General features: G+C 39.5%; 1 pseudogene; it reads right to left on the reverse strand.

Moving 5' to 3' along the window:
- Positions 1–5309: 5309 nt before the first annotated feature.
- LOC143175322 (U2 spliceosomal RNA) lies at positions 5310–5490 on the reverse strand (annotated as a pseudogene).
- Positions 5491–15620: the final 10130 nt, after the last annotated feature.

Genomic DNA, 15620 nt, shown 5'->3' on the forward strand with positions numbered 1-15620 from the left:
GTCATTGTTCGACGGGTTGGTATGGCCGATTTTCCTGGCTACAGCCTCGCGCAGCGAGTTCCAGTTCAACTCCCTGACCACCGCATCATCCGCCGTCAAAAGACGGAACGCATGAGCGATGGTCAGGACGTCGGCCATGTCAGCAAGCGGAAGCAGTCCATATCCCCCCCTACTAGGTGGGAGGTAGACTACTTCCGCGCTGGCCCGCTGCGGGAGGTTGAGCCAGGACTTGGCCATACGTCGAATCTCTTTGTCGACAGTAATTAAGGGACGTTTCTCCGCGTGGGCTCCCCGCAGGTAGAAGTCGAGGCGTGGCAGTATAAAAGCTGCCACGGTCTCGGCCTTCTGCCACGGGGCCAAGAGGGAACGGTCGACGGCCTGCAGATCCTGGACCAGCTCTTCGATCGTCAACAGTGGGGTTTAACGGACCTGAAACCTTGTGGGAACGCCCAGGTGTTCGTAGGTCTTACCGGCTGCCAGGGCGCGCATTTCCTGACCCTGGATGGTGAAGCGAGTGGACGGATCTCGCGCGGCCCCCTACCACGATGGTGGAGGGTCGCGCATTTTGCGGGATTAAACTGCAATCCGATGCCACTCGCCGCAGCACCCACTGCCTTTAGCAGCGTTTCCATACCCTCCGGGGTGTCGGCGATCAACGCGAGATCGTCCGCGTACGCCAGGACACTGTGCCGATGGCCGTGCAGCGTGTAACCCGCCGAGGTCCCAGTAGCTGCGCGCAGCACCGGTTCCAGGGCGAGGTTAAACGCCACAGGGCTCATCAGACAGCCCAGGCGCACCCCGGAGAGGATCGGAACGGGGTCGGTAAACCCGTCGGCTTTCAGCACCCGTGTGGTGCAACCGTGGTACATACTCTTCAGAATATTCTGAAGAGTAGAGGGAACCCCGGCCTCCACGAAGGATTGGTAGATGGAGGCGTGGGGGACCGAGCCGAACGCGTTCGCCAGGTCCAACCACGCCACCACTGCCTGACGCCCCCACCTGCGAGCGTCTGTAAGGGCCCCCTGCAACACGAAGTTATGTTCATAACACCCCTCGTACGGCAAGAAGCCCTTTTGCGCGGGACTTAGGCGCTTGTTCTGGACCGACCACGCGACGAGACGGTCAGCCAGAACAGCGGCGGAGAGCTTCGGGGTCGTGTCAGATATGGCCAGCGGTCGCCAGTTTTGACAGGTCGTGGCGATCGCCCTTTTTGTGCACAAGCACAGTGTTGGAAATTTTCCAACACGAGGGGACCAACTCCAGACGAAGACACAAATTGAACAAAGAGGTCAGCAAATGTGACCCCGGATCTGCCCTTTTTAGATCATTGTAAGTTAGACCGTCGGGACCGGGCGCAGAGTTTGTCATACGCCTGATCCGACGATCTACCTCACTCATTTTTAAGAGCTTCACCAAGGCCACATTGCTGGCCTCGTCTGGAGCCTCGATGGAAGGCGGGGGAGGCCTAGCTCCCAGGTTCCCCGCCGGTAAGTACATGTTGAGAAAGTACTCATGTACCCTGTCCTTAGGCACTTTGCAGTGCAAGGACGGGCCCATGCGCACCTCCTGAACAGCACGCCGGCGGTTCTGCCTGAAGAGCCGTTGTATCCGCGTAGCCTCCCTTACCTGGTCTCCCCGCGTTGGTCCACCTGCCAACACAGGACGATCGCGGTGACCGTTCGAACCGCGAGCCGCTTGGTCGCCCGACACGCCCCTAGCTCTCGCAAGCCGTTGGGGCCTATCCGTCCCGACCCCTCTCGTGGTCGGTCCCCCGACTCTGAAGCCCTGCAGGTATGCTGCGATTTCCCTCGCAACATCCTCCAGCTGCTCCAGGGAGCCAGCGTTCTGCGCAATGCCGATCAGCAACTCTCTCTCCGAAGGAAACGCTACCCCAACCAAAGGCCGGATGGCGCCCCTTCTTCGAGAGGAATGCCCGGATGCCGCAGGACGCCTGGGCTCACGAGGTCCCGAGGCACGCGAGGGTGCGGTCGTTCTGCGACTTCTCGCAGGTGCGGTCGCCTCCGTCGCGGAGGCAGGAGCACCCCTCACGGTTACATCAACGGTGACGGGCCTCCGATTATCCCTCCCCGCGCGATTTAAAACTACCCCTTCCCGCAAAGTAAAAAGGGAGCCGGGGGCACTACGTGGGACACTCGGGAGTAGCGAAAGGCTAAACGATGTTACGCTACTCACCGAGGGCGCCCCGGAGCACCCTGCTCCAGGCCGATGCGCGTTATTGTGCGCGGCGCTGTTGTTGTTGTTGCTGCTGCTGCTGCTGCCCGGTGGCGGCCGGGCGGGGGACTTTTCTCGCGGTGGTAGAGGAGGCGTCGTCGTCCTCTTCTCTGGCGGCAGCGGCTGCGCCTCCTCTTCGGACGACGAGCTCGACAACAGGATCCCGCGGTGGTGGCGTCGGCGGGATCCAGCGGCGATTCGCCACGGCTCCGGTGATGATTCCGGGGTTGCGGCTGCCCCGGCCGGCTGTGGCACCTCCACCTCTTCGATGGGTGGGAGGAGCGGGGCCGCTGGAGATGGTGGTAGCGGCCTGGATACCATCGCTCCTCCTACAATAGGCTGGGGGGTCATTATCGGATGGTCGGCGGCGTCCTGGGGCTACGGTGCTTCCTCGGTGGGGGGCTGCGACTTGGTGGCGGTGGTGATGGCCCGGGCGGTGTAGGGGTGGCCCTGGTTGCTGTACGCAGCCCCCTTTCCGGCGCGACGTCTATCGGCGAGGGAGGTGACGTGTAGGAAGGGGTGCCCGCTGTGACGGCGGCGTATGATGGCGAAGCCGCTGTCCTTACCCCCGAGGGTTTCCTTTGGGCGGCCCGAGGTGGTGATGGGCCGCTGGAGGGACCCTTCCCTTGAGCCACCGCCCTTGGAGATGGAGTTTGGGCGGTGGGTGTCCCTCCTAATCTCGGGGGCGTTCTTCTGGCTCCGGTCGGAGCCGCTACCGTCCCCCGTGTGGTGGTGGTGGTTCTTCTGCCCACCTCCACCGGGGCGCTGGCACCCCTCGTACCCCGTGTCACCCGCCCTTGGGTGGTGGTGGGCGGGGTCTTGACGGGTGGGGTCCTCGCTGGAGGGGTGCCAGTCGACCCCCTGGTAGCGGGGGCCGTTCTTCTGCCCGGTGGGGTGAGCCTCGTTGTGGTAGCGGCTGAGGGATCGGAGCCCCTCCCGGTAGCAGGCGCCCTTGCAGCCGGCGGCGATGTCATAGGAGCAGCCGACCCCGATCGCCGCGGCGGGCTGCCGCTCTTATTGACCGGTAGCGTTCCCTTGGGTTTGGTGTAGATTGGTTGTGGGGCGAGGGGTCGGGGGCGCGGGCCGGGCGCTGGTAGTCGGCCCAATGGTGATGGTTAGCGTGGGAGTGCTGGACCGGCTTCAGGGCCGTGCTTTGCCCCCCCCCCCCCCTAGCCACCGGTCTCGTTGTCTTCGTCGTCTTCGTCGTCGTCCTCGTAGTCCTCGTTGTTGTCCCCGTCGTAGTTGCAGATGTTTTAGCTGTTGCCGTTGTTGTTGCCGCTGCCGCCATTGTGCGCCGCGTCGTGCAGGTGGTGATTGCCGTCCCCGTTGAATCCCTCGTCGTAGAAAGGGTGTGGGTGGGCGGCTACGTCGCGGCGCACGTCGTTTGCGGGGGCGGGGACTGGGCCGCCAAATTGGCAGCAGCTAACGCAACAGCGCGCGGTTCTACGGAGGCGAATAACGCGGAACTCCCCCGACGAGAGGTGTTGCTCCAACCGGTCGAACCTGTCACGGGAACTGTACAAGTCCCACACGGATTGTTCTGTTGGTCGGATTTGTGTAAAAAGTCGCGGTGCAGCCTCTCCACCTTGAGAGGATACCTCCCATCGCCGGTGAAGCTGCACTCACGACACTTGTACGTCAATACAACGCCCGGATGATGTTTCCGGGCGTGCTTTGTCAAATCCGTGTGGGACTTGTACACGCCACTCATCCTGATCCCGGGGACACCGAAGCAGGCAGGGCATCGGAACTCCGCCGGGAAGGGAGTCACCAGGGCGAGATTATTACTCCCCTCGGTAGTGCAGGAGGTGACTGACGCACTATCACCGCGGTCCTGCATCGCTCTTAAGACTAAGTCCTACGCTAAGTGAGACAGAAGAAGAGACAGAGTTGCTGTGGCAAATATTTCTAAGTGCCACAGCGAGGCGAAACGGGGAGGATAGACAGAGTGGGAATAACAGAGGAAGAGAAGAGAAAACTAAGTCCAAAGCGACAGAAGGAATACCGCCACGCGCTAACACCCTACTGACTCCGCCGGCACTAAGTCCGGTGTCGAAGACTGCCTGGAAAAATGACAGCCTCCGACGTGGCAGTCGGTAGGGAGACTAACAGGTGACGGTTACGAAGGAGTGCAGCGATCTCGATGGAGGAAGAGCGATGGAATCACCCACTCCACCGAGGACTGCACTAACTAACGGGTGAGTGGAGTCAGCCTCCACGCGGGCGGTGACTGAAGGGAAAAGAAGGAAGTGGAGGCGCCACTCGACTCGGACCTCACGCGTCCCGGTCCGTTGATACACTTCAACGGATGAGAGAGATCGGAGGAGTGGGTGGACGCGTAGGGGTAAGGTAGAGGACTACCGACGATGATTCGAGCACCGCAGACGGCTGGAGACCGGCTGCGTTACCCTCCTCACTGCCGGGGGGATAGAAAGAGAAGAGAGACTCACTCGGCGCAGGAGTCCAGCGATGCAGGAGCTCTCTCCGAGGGGAATAACACCTCGCTCCTGATTCCTGATCCAGCGGAGGTAGACGTGGATCAGGCGAGCCGTCCTTCCCGTCGGGGTTGCCGATGGCCAAGTCCTGGTGGGTCGTAGCGGTGTTGGGTGACCCACGTAGAGGAAGACCAGGGCTGATGGGGTTGGCCTGTGGTGGTTGTTGGCGTCCAAGTAGAGGGCTGGTTGTCCTAGGACCCTCTTAGACCCTCAGTAGACCCTGGTCGTCCTCTCCCTCGGTTGTCCACGGAAGCAGGATGGTGGGCGGCGCAGGTGGTGATGCGCAGGTGACCCTCCCGCGCAGGTGGGTGGCGCAGGTGTACTCCCGCGCAGGCTTGATCCGGTCCCGTGGCGAAGGCACTTTATCACACTTTACCGCACAACACCTCGAGCACTGATCGTGAACAGACCTTGCCGCGCACACGCCCGATCGCAACTCGGCCCGCACTGTTGCGTAGTACCGCGGCGGGTGAATTTACCGAGATTTCGGGACTTCGCGGAGCCAGAATATTAAGGGGCTTACTCTTTGGAGTCCCGAGTCGGTCCAGCAGGTGAAAAAAAATAAGAGCTCTAATTAGCAGCGCTAATTGAGCCGTTTCTGGCGGCACTGCAGTGCCGGACCGACTCACGGCGGAAGTGGAGCGAGCCCTAGTGATCCGCCTGAATCCAAAAATCGGGTTAATTTTCTGACTCCGCGATGCGGAGTGTATCAGATATTAAGCTGATAAGAACAGATAAAAAGCGCTTTATTCACAAAGAATGTTCCCCCAGCCTTACATTGTTTGGCTGGGGGTGGATACATAGTAGCGCCTTTATGGCGAAGGCAAAATAGTTGATATAACTCTATAGCGTCTGTCGCTATTTTCAGATCTCAATCGGCGGTGGCTCTTATCTCATAAACACCTTAGCATTTATATGAATCTAGCAAGAGTCTGAATATGTATATACTAGTGGAAGTAGATAGTTAATCGAATAAATAGCCAAACTAGAATAAATTATAGAAATAAATAAATAATAGTAGCGTAGATTAAATATACAAATATACATAGCATACATAAATATAAACAAGAAAAGAAGAGGCACAGAAATATATAAATATACATAAATAAATAAATAAATAAATAGATAAAATAAATAACCAAACAGAAATAAGCGAGAATAAACATTAAAGATTAAATAAACAAATATACATAGCATAAATAAATATGGACAAAATAAATATAAGTGTAGATATATAGCTAAAGGTAATTTTCAATATATACAATTCAGTGGTTAAATATGTACATAATATGTAGTTCCTAGTCAAATCCGGGCTCTACTGTGCCCCGGCCTTCGCCATAGAAAACAGCACAAAAATAAAATAAAATAAATAGATATATAAATATAAATACGATTAAAAGCATCTCAGTAGCGGCTATTTCGCATTTCAATTAGGGCGCATGCGCGGAAGTGCAGTTATAGAGAAGCGGTTAGTATAGAATTAGAGTAGGCGGTTGAGGCAGGGAATGATTAAAATGAATAGATCAGATAGATAAAATAATCAAGTAAATAAATAAATAAATAATAAATAATAAATAAATAAATAAATAGATAAATAAATAAACTGGGATAAAAAAATCAGAAATATAAAAAAATTAAAGAAAAATAAAAGAAAGAGTACCAAATTGATGAATAATTAGAACCAGTGTCACATCACTAATTAAGAAATCGTTACCAAATCTCGTAGTTAGTTCAGAAAGAAAAAATAAACAGATATGTAAATAAATATGTAAATAAATAAATATGTAGATGAATAAATATGTACATAGATAAATATGTGAATAAATAAATGTGTACATAAATAAATAAATACGTAAGTAGAATGAAAGAAAAAAGAAAAAAATATGTAACTAAATAGACAAATATATCGTTAGTCAGTATGTTTGAAATGGTTAAGTAAATAGATAAATAAAAACCAGGAAAAGAATATAATTAAATGAGTTAATAACTAAATAAATAAGTAGTTAAATAAACAGAGTAAGATAGATAGAACATTAATAGTTATATAGACGAAATGATAAATAAATGGCCATAAGGCCGAGAAGCGAACTCGATGTGTGTTATGAGAGTACACTTTGATCTCAGCCATAAGGCCGAGGAGCGATCTAGATGTGTGTTATGACAGTACACTTTGATCTTACCCATAAGGCCGAGCAGCGATTTGGATATGGGTTAATCGACTACACTTTGATCTTAGCCAGAAGGCCGAGAAGCGATTTGGATGAGTGTTATGGGAGTACAGTTTGATCTTAGCCACAAAGCCGAGGAGCGATCTGGATTTGTGTTATTCCAGTTCACTTTGATCTTAGCCATAAAGCCGAGAATCGATCTGCATTTGTGTTATGCGAGTACACTTTGATCTTAGCCGTGAGGCCGAGAAGCTATCTGTATATGGGTTATTCGGGTACAATTTGATCTTATCCATAAGGCCAGGAAGCGGTCTGGATGTGTGTCATGCGAGTTCAATTTGATCTTAGCCATAGTGCCGAGAAGCGACCTGGATGTGTGTTATGCGAGTGCACTTTGACCTTAGCCATAAGGCCGAGCAGCGTTCTGGATTTGTGTTATGCGAGTACACTTTGATCTTAGCCATAAGCCCATGAAGCGTTCTGGATGTGTGTTATTCGAGTACACTTTTATCTTAGCCATAAGGCCTGGAAGCGATCTGGATGTGTGTTATCCGAGTGTAATTTGATCTTAGCCATAAGGACGAGAAGCGATCTGGATGTGTGTTATGCGAGTACACTTTGATCTTATTCATAAGGCTGAGAAGCGTTCTGGCTGAGTTTTATGCCAGTAGAGTTTGATCTTAGCCATAACGCCTAGAAGCGATCTGGTTGTGTGTTATGCGAGTACACCTTGATCTTAGCCATAACACCGAGAAGCGATCTGGAGGTGTGTTATGCGAGTACACTTTGATCTTATCCATAGGGCCGAGAAGCTCTCGGGATGTGTATTATGCGAGTACCCTTTGATCTTAGCCATCAAGCCGAGACGCGATCTGGATGTGTGTTACGCGAGTACACTTTGATCTTAGCCTAACCGCGAGAAGAGATCTGTACGTGTGTTATACGAGTACGATCTTATCTTAGCCATAAGCCGCGAAGCGATCTGGAGTTGGGTTATGCTCGCACACTTTGATCTTAACCATAATACCGGGAAGCGATCTGGATGTGTGTTTTGCGAGTACCCATTGATCTTAGTAATAAGGCCGATATGCGATCTGGATGTGTGTTATGTGAGTATACATTGATCGTAGCCATAAGGATGAGAAGCGGTCTGGATTTGGGTTATTCGAGTACACTTTGATCTTAGCCATAAGGCCGAGAAGCGATCTGGATTTGGTTTAGTCGAGTACTCTTTGATCTTAGCAATAAGGCCGAGAAGCGATCTGGATGTGTGTTATGCGAGTACGCTTAGATCGTAGCCATGAGTGCCAGAAGCGATCTGGATTTTGTTTATTCGAGTACTAATAATAAACAAATAAACCTATATAAAACTATATAAAACTATATAAAACTATATAAAACTACATATAACTATGTAAAACTATATAAACCTAGAAAAACTATATAAAATTATATGAAGCTGTATAAAACTATATAAAACTATGTAAACCTAATAAAACTATATAAAACTATACAAACCTATGTAAAACTATATAAAACTATATAAAACTATATAAATGTATATAAAACTATTTCAAACTAATGAAACTATATAAAACTGTATAAAACTATATAAAACTATATAAAACTATATAAAACTATATAAAACTATATAAAACTATGTAAAACTATATAAAAGTATATGAAATTAATAAAACTATATAAAACTATATAAAACTATTCAAAACCACATAAGACTACATATAACTATGTAAAACTATACAAACCCAGGAAAACTATAGAAAATTATATGAAGCTGTATAAAACTATATAAAACTATGTCAACCTAATAAAACTATATAAAACTATACAAACCTATGTAAAACTATATAAAACAATATAAAACTATGTAAAACTATATAAAACTATATAGAACTATATAAAAATATTTAAAACTGTATAAAACTAAATAAAACAATTTAAAACTACATAAGACTATATAAAACAATATAAAACTACATAAATCTGGTAAAACTATATAAAACTGTGTAAATCAACAAAAATCAATATAAAACTATATAAAACTATATAAAACTAACAAAACTATATAAAACTATGTAAAACTGATAAAACAATATAAAACTATATAAAACTATATAAAACTATATAAATCTATTAAAACTATATGAAACAATATAAAACTATGTAAGACTATATAAAACTATATAAAAGAGTATAAAACATCACAAATCATTATAAAACTATATAGAAGCATACAAAACTATATAAAACTTATAAAAGTATATAGAATTATATAACACTATATAAAAGTATTTAAAACTATATAAAACTATATAAAATACTATAAAACAATATAAACCTGGTAAAACTATATAAAACTGTGTAAAACAACACAAATCAGTATAAAACTGTATGAAACTATATAAAACTATATAACACTACATAAGACAATATCAATAGGTATAAAACTATATATAAACTTATGAAACTATATAAAACTATATAAAACTACATAAAATAATATCAGTCTATATGAAACAACATAAAACTACATAAAACGATATCAATCTATAAAAAACTATATAAAACTACAAACAACATTATCGAGCTATATAAAACTATATAAAACTATATAAAACTATATAAAACTAAATAAAATGGTATAAAACTATATAAAACTAAATAAAATGGTAGAAAACTATATGAAACTATATAAAGATACAGAAATCTATTAAAACTATATCAAACTATATAAAGATATATAGATCTATTAAAACTATATAAAACTTTATAAAACAATACAAAACAATATAAAACGATATAATACTATATAAAACTATATAAATATATTAAAACTATATTAAACTTTATAAAACTGCATAAAAGAATATCAATCTATATAAAACTAAATAAAACTGGATAAAACTATATAAAACTATGTAAAACTATATAAAACAATATAAATCTAAATAAATGTATGTAAAACTATATAGAACTATATAAAACTATACACCACTATATAAAACTATATGAAACTATATAAAACTATATAAAACTATATAAAACTATATAAAACTATATAAAACTATATAAAACTATATAAAACTATATAAAACTATATAAAACTATATAAAACTACATAAAACTGTATAAAACAATATGAAACTATATAAACTTAGTAAAACTATATAAAACTGTGTAAAACAACACAAATCAATATACAACTATATGAAACTATATAAAACCAAATGAAAGTATATAAAACTATGTGAAACTATATAAAACTGTATAAAACTAACAAAACTATATAAAATCTTATAAAACTATATAAAACTATATAAATCTATTGAAACTACATTAAACTATATAAAACTATATAAGACTATATAAAACCATATAAAACTATATAAAACTATATAAATCTATTAAAACAATATTAAACTATATTAAACTGCACAAAGCGATATCAATCTATGTAAAACTATATAAAGCTATATAAAGCTATATAAAACTATGTAAAAATAAAAAACTAATAAAACTATATAAAACTATATAAATCTATTAAAACTATAATAAACTATATCAAAATGCATAAAACAATATCAATCTATGTAAAACTATACAAAGCTATATATAATTATATAAAACTATGTAAAAATATAAAACTAATAAAACTATATAAAACTATATAAAATTATATGAAACTATATGAAACTGTATAAAACTATATAAAACTATATAAAACTATACAAAACTATATAAAACTATATAAATCTATATGAAACTATGTAAAACGTTATAAAACGGTGTAAAACTATATAAAACAAATAAAACTATATAAAACTATATAAAACTATATGAAACTATATAAAACTATATAAAACTATATAAAACTATACAAAACTATATAAAACTATATAAATCTATATGAAACTATGTAAAACATTCTAAAACCGAGTAAAACTATATAAAACTAGTAAAACTATACAAAAATACATAAAAGTATATAAAACTATTTAAATCTATATAAAACTACATAAATCTATTAAAACTATATTAAATTATGTAAAACTATATAAAACTATATAAATCTATCAAAACTACATAAAACTACATAAAACAATATCAATCTATACAAAACTATATAAAACTATACAAAACTATATAAAACTATGTAAAACTAACAAAACTATATGAGACCATATAAATCTATATAAAACTATGTAAACCTATACAAAACTAATAAAACTACATAAAAATACATAAAACTGTATAAAACTATACAAAACTATATAAAACTATATAAAACTATATAAAACTATATCAAACAATATAAAAATGTATAATACTATATAAAACGATATAAAACTATATAAAACGATATAAAAGTATTCAAAACAATACGAAAAAATATGAAACTGTGTCAAGCAATGTAAAATGGTGTAATACAATATAGAACAATATAGAAAAATTTAAACCGCATGAAACTATATAAGACTATGGATACTATATAAAACTACATAAATTATATTAAACTATACAGATCTATATAAAACTATATAGGCCAATATAGAACTATTTCAAGTTATATAAAACTGCAAAAAACTTCATAAAACTACACAAAACTTCATGATAATATATATAACTGCATAACACAATGTAAAAGGTGAAATACAATAAAAAAGTATACAATACAATGTAAAACCACGTAAAACTACATAATGCTATAGAAACGTGTATAATACTATATAAAACAGTATAAAATTATATAGAAATATAATATATTATACAAAACTGTATAAAAATGTATAAAATTATATAAAACTCGCAGAACACAATTCCACAACGCTTCTCCACCTTACACTTAATATCAAAGTGTACTCGCATTACACGGATCCCGATCGCTGGTCGGCATCACGGTTAATATCAACGTGTACCCACAAAGCACAGATCCAGATCGGCTCCCGGGCCTTACGGCTAATATAAATAATTATGGAAAAGCATAGCCATAAGGCCGAGAAGCGATCTGGATGTGTGTTATGCGGGTAAACTTTGATCTTAGCCATGAGGCCGAGATGCGATCTGGATGTGTGTTATGCGGGTAAACTTTGATCTTAGCCATGAGGCCGAGATGCGATCTGTATTTGGGTCATTCGTGTACACTTTGATCTTACCCATAAGGCCGAGAAGAGATCTCGATGTGTGTCATGCGAGGACCCTTTAATCTTAGCCATAAGGCAGAGAAGCGATCTGGATGTGTGTTATGCGAGTACACTCTGACCTTAGCCATCAGGCCGAGAAGTGATCTGGATGTGTGTTATGCGTGTACACTTTGACCATAGCCATAAGGCCGAAAATCGATCTGAATTTGGGTTATTCGAGTACACTTTGATATTAGCCATAAGGGCGAGAAGCGTTCTGGATGTTTGTTATGCGAGTACACTTTGATCTTAGCCATAAGGCCAAGAAGCGACCTGGATGTGCGTTATGCGGGTACACTTTGATCTTAGACACAAGGCCGAGAAACAATCTGGATGTGCGTTATGAGCGTACACTTTGATCTTAGCCATAAGCCCGAGAAGCGATCTGGATGTGTGTTATGCGAGTACACTTGATCTTAGCCATATGGACGGGAAGCGATCTGGATATGTCTTATGCGAGTACTCTTTGATCTTAGCCGTACTGTCGAGCAGCGATCTGGATTTAGGTTATTCGTGTACACTTTGATCTTCGCGATAAGGCCGAGAAGCGATGTGGCTTTGGGTTATTCGAGTACACTTTGACCTTAGCCATAAGGCCGGGAAGTGATCTGGATGTGTGTTATGCGAGTACACTCTGACCTTAGCCATCAGGCCGAGAAGTGATCTGGATGTGTGTTATGCGTGTACACTTTGACCATAGCCGTAAGGCCGAAAATCGATCTGAATTTGGGTTATTCGAGTACACTTTGACCTTAGACATAAGGCCGAGAAGCAATCTGGATGTGTGTTATGCTAGTACAGTTTGATCTTAGCCATGAGGCCAAGAAACGATCTGGATGTGTGTTATGCGAGTCCCCTTTGATCTATTCCATAAGGCGGAGAAGCGATCTGGATGTGTGGTATGCGAGTACAGTTTGTTCTGTGCCATAAGGCCGGGAAGCGATCTGGATGTGTATTATGTGAGTACACTTTGATCGTAGCCATAAGTCCGCGAAGCGACCTGCATGTGAATTATGCGAGTACACTTTGATCGTAGCCATAAGGACGAGAAGCGATGTGGATGTGTGTTATGCGTTTACACTTTGATCTTAGCCATAATGCCGACAAGCGATCTGGATGTTTATTATGCGAGTACACTTTGATCTTAGCCATAAGGCCGTGTAGCGATCTGAATGTGTGTTATGCGAGTACACTTTGATCTTACTCATAAGCCCGTGAAGAGTTCCTGCTGTTTCTTGTGCGAACGCGCATTGATCTTAGCTATACGGACGTGCAGTAATCTGGATTTGGGTTATTCCAGTACACTTTGATCTTAACCATAAGACAGAGAAGCGATTAGGATGTGTGTTATGCGAGTACACTTTGATCTTCGCACTAAAGTCGAGAACTGATGTGGATGTGTGTTATGAGACTACACTTTGATCCTAACCATAAGGCCGAGAAGCGAACTCGATGTGTTTTATGCGAGTATACTTTGATCATAGCCGTAAGGCCGAGAAGCGACCTTGGTTTGGTGTATTCGAGTAAACTTTGATCTCAGCCATAAGGCAGAGTAGTGATCTGGATGTGTATTATGAGAGTACACTTTGATCTTATCCATAAGGCCGAGAAGCGATCTGGATTTGGATTATTTGAGTACACTTTGACGTTACCCATAAATCCGAGAAGCGATCTGGATGTCTGTTATGCTAGTACACTTTGATCTTAGTCTTAAGGCCGAGAAGCTATACTATAAAACTATATAAAACTATATAAAGCTATTAAAACTATATAAAGCTGTATAAAACAATACATATCAATATAAAACTATATAAAACTATATAAATCTATTAAACCCATATAAAACTATATAAAACTATTCAAAACTACTTAAAATTATATAAAACTATATAAATATATTAAAACTATACTAAACTATATAAAACTATACAAAACTATATAAATCAATTAAACCTATATAAAACTATATAAAACTACATACAACAATATCAATCTATATCAAACTATATAAAACTATATAAAACTACATAAAACTATATAAAACTATACAAAATTATATAAAACTAACAGAACTATATAAAACTGAATAACACTATATAAAACTATATAAAACTATATAAAACTCTATAAAACTATATAAAACTACATAAAACTATATAACACTATATAAAACTATATAAAACTATGTAAAACTAACAAAACTAACAAAAGTATATAAAACTATATAAAACGATATAAAACTAATAAACCTATATAAAACGATATGAAACTGTCTGATACTGTATGAAACTATATACTATACAAAACTATATACCTATATAAAAATCTATAAAACTATATAACTATATAAAACTGTAGAAACCTATATAAAACTAACAAAACTATATAAAACAGTATAAAACTATATAAAACTATATAAAACTAACAAAACTAACAAAACTATATAAACCTATATAAAACTATACAAAACTGTATAGTACTATATAAAACTATATAAAACTATATAAAACTAACAAAACTATTTAAAACTATGTAAAACTGTATAAAACTATATAAAACTATGTAAAACTATATAAAACTATATAAAACAAACAAAACTATATAACACTATATAAAAGTATATAAAACTATATAAAACTCTATAAAACTAAATAAAACTACATAGAACTATATAAAACTAACAAAACTATATAAAACAGTATAAAACTATATAAAACTATATAAAACTGTATAAAACTATATAAAACGAATAAAACTATACAAGCATATATAAAACTATATAGAACTATATAAAACTATATAGAACTATATAAAACTATATAAAACTATATAAAACTATATAAAACTATATAAAACAATATAAAACTATATAAAACTATACGAAACTAACAAAACTATATAAAACAATATAAAATTATATAAAACAATGAAACGCTGATAAAACTATATAAAACTATATAAAACTACATAAAACTGTCTGAAACTGTATAAAACTATATAAACTATATAAAACTATATAAAACAATATAAAACTATGTAAAACTATATAAAACTATATACCTATATAAAACTATATAAAACTACATAAAACTATACAGAACTATTCAAAACTAATAAAACTATATAAAACCATATAAAACTATACAAAAGTAACAAAACTATATAAAACTATATAAAACAATATAAAACTAGCAAAACTATATAAAACTATATAAGACCATATAAAACTATATGAAACTATATAAAACTGATAAAATTATATAATACTATTCAAAACTAATAAAACTATATAAAACTTACAAAACTATATAAAACTATATAAACTATATAAATCTATATAAAACTATATAAAACTCTATAAAACTATATAAACCTAACAAAACTATATAAAATTATTTAAAACTAACAAAACTATATAAAAGTATATAAAACTCTATAAAACTATATAACACTATATAAAACTATATAAAACTATATAAAACTATACAAAACTGTCTGAAACTGTATAAAACTATATAAACTAT

The sequence above is a fragment of the Nomia melanderi genome, unplaced genomic scaffold, assembly GCF_051020985.1.
Source record: "Nomia melanderi isolate GNS246 unplaced genomic scaffold, iyNomMela1 scaffold0050, whole genome shotgun sequence".
NCBI classification, from domain to species: Eukaryota; Metazoa; Arthropoda; class Insecta; order Hymenoptera; family Halictidae; genus Nomia; species Nomia melanderi.